The 2656-nt window shown below is 36.1% G+C and overlaps 1 long non-coding RNA gene across 1 annotated transcript; it reads right to left on the minus strand.

Annotated features, from left to right (window-relative positions):
* Positions 1-1003: 1003 nt before the first annotated feature.
* LOC135130457 (uncharacterized) lies at positions 1004-2226 on the minus strand. Its single transcript, XR_010280780.1, has 3 exons — positions 2010-2226; positions 1410-1929; positions 1004-1357 (listed from the first exon to the last, which is right to left on the minus strand). It is a non-coding gene; the product is annotated as an uncharacterized LOC135130457 (long non-coding RNA).
* Positions 2227-2656: the final 430 nt, after the last annotated feature.

A 2656-nucleotide genomic window follows, 5' to 3' on the forward strand; every position in this document is an offset into this window, starting at 1 on the left:
GCACTGCACCTCGGTTAGTTAAACAGTGGTTAAATGATAAGTTGTGATAAAATAGGTTGGTAGCACTAGTTATGTAGTGACAAATTTAATAATACATTCACTTATGGTTGGTATAAATTTGGATTTAAAATTTGTGGACGTAGAAACGGTGAAAAAAAGTTCAATGGAAAGTTCATTTATTAACAAGGTGTATAGCTTGTTAGTTGTGTTCGTGCTGTATCCGGCTTATTTTGATTTTAAATACTATTTGTGATCTTAAGATGGAGAGTGTAACACCAGTAAAAAGACAACGCTCTACCAGAGAACATAGAGAAGCGACATAGAGGCGGATTTTGCAAAACCACCCTTATTGACATTGGAGTCCTCAATCGCCAAAGGTAAGCGCCAAATTTAAATAATCGATGCCAATAAAAATCTTGCTTCACTATAATTGTAATTCATGTGACCTGAATGAAAGTAAAGGAAACAGTAAGCAGCTTGTAATATTCTGGTAAATCTAGTGTCAATTTGTGGAAAATAAAACGCATCGTTAAAAATATTATGACATTTCTTCTAGTTACTTATATTCCTAGTTAGAAACAAACACTGCTACTAACATAATTTGAGAAGTCCTCAACCGTCATTTGATTTAAACTATGACGCTTCTCTATGTTCTCTGTCTCTACAAACTTCACACAGGAAGAAAAGAGGTTGTGTTTACAATTGATTGGCAAATATAGCTCTATCATTGAAAATAAAAAGACCGATGGAGCTACAAAACAAAAAAGGGACCAGGCGTGGAAATTTGTCACAGATGAATTTAATGCCACTTCACCATCTCTAGTAAGCCGTACATGCGAAGCTCTGAAAAACATGTACGAAAACCAAAAAAGGAGTGCCAGAAAATATACTGCAGAAGAAAAACCACAGCGACGTAGAACTGGTGGAGGATCTGCAGATGTAAAAGAAGATCCCCTAATGGATATTACCTTAAGCATTTTAAATCTAAAAACGGTAGACCATCCCTGCACCAGCAACATTGTTATTAATTGGGTAGGCATCAGGTATTTGCCCATTTTCAATAAGACCATTTAATATGTGTTCGTCCAATTCATCTGGAATTGGTGGCGGTTCTTCATCGCCCATTTTAATGGCTATGTTGTGTAGGATGTTTGCTGCAACTATAACAGTTCGAACTGTTTCTATTTTTAGGCGACATCCATATGCAAGAATTGGAAACCGGCTTTTCAATACCCCAAAAGATCTTTCAATAACATTTCTTGTTCTGATGTGTCTCATATTGTATTCTTCTCGGTGTCCTCTTGGTCGTAATAAGGGCGTGAGCAAATAATATTTTTTTTTGGGTAGCCACTATCTCCTACAATTACTAATAGTACAATGGGAACCTATATGTTTCATCGATACTTTACCTAATAGAAAACAATTCCTAAAAGAAGGGGTATTCTCCAAATTGTGTTTGAGGGCACAGTTATTAAAAATTGTTGCATCATGAACTGAGCCAGGCCATCGAGCAACTACATTTAAAATCTCCAGTTTTGAGTTGCAAACCATTTGAACAAAAGTACGATTTCCGATTGCGGTATATTTCACCTTCATTACCCCTTGGAAAAAAAAATTAAGTTATTACACAAGAAGTGACTACCTGGCGATTGTATTTTGATATGCGTGCAGTCAATTGCCCCAATAACTGTTGGAAATTGTGCTACGTCATAGAAGTCCTGTTGTATTTTTCTCAAATTATTTTCAGCTTCGGGCAATTTTATATACATATTCCGCAAGGAAGCTATAGCTTCCGATACCCTTACAACAATTCGAGATACTGTTGACAAATGCATTCCCATGTAGTCTGCAATTTGATCAAGATGTCCACCAGTTGCATACAAGCGTAAACAGGCTAGTAACTGGTTCATTGGAGAAACACAATTATTGCTGAAACAAAAATTAATTTGTACAAAGAAATTCACAAAAATTATTTTATGCAATCGCATAACGCTATTTTGCATACTTACGCATCTGTAGGGTACTCCAGTTGTTCTTCGATCATGGGCAGCAATTGTAAAACACACTCTTTTGTCAATTGAAATTCTTTACGAAATGTTACCGCGTTCAATTCATCAAAGTAATTTTGTCTCAGGTAAATTTGTCTTGGCACACCATACTTTACTAAATCCAACACTTCCAAATCGTCATCGTCTGCGATGTCAATTTCTAGATTCATGTTGATAGATTTCTCTAACTAGTTAGGTTAGATAACTCTAACCTAACTTCTACGACTTCGACCACCACGAACATGAAATAAACAAAACAACAGCTGACGAGCTGTCACGTGTTTCGTTCCAAGTACTACGTACTACGCAAGCGCGTGGTTCTTAATTTTGGTCACACTCTTTAACCGAGCTCTAACCGGCCGACGTTCGACCGATTAAGTAACCGAGGGTTTAATCTTCGTTAATGAGCTGGTGCAACGGAATTCGTAGCTTAATCATGGTTAAAAATTTAACCGGTCAACGTCATTGATCTATGAGATCCTGATTTACTCATCTTGTCCCGTTTTTTGTGAAACCAGCTGCAAGTCAAATAAACTATCAAAAAAACTGAGAAGACAAAAATTTTTAATAAAATATAAAATAACTAAACACAAAAATAAAATATTTAA

Source organism: Zophobas morio, unplaced genomic scaffold, assembly GCF_036711695.1.
Source record: "Zophobas morio isolate AGI-343-1 ecotype UQ-CSIRO unplaced genomic scaffold, CSIRO_AGI_Zmor_V1 ptg000017l, whole genome shotgun sequence".
Lineage (NCBI taxonomy): Eukaryota > Metazoa > Arthropoda > Insecta > Coleoptera > Tenebrionidae > Zophobas > Zophobas morio.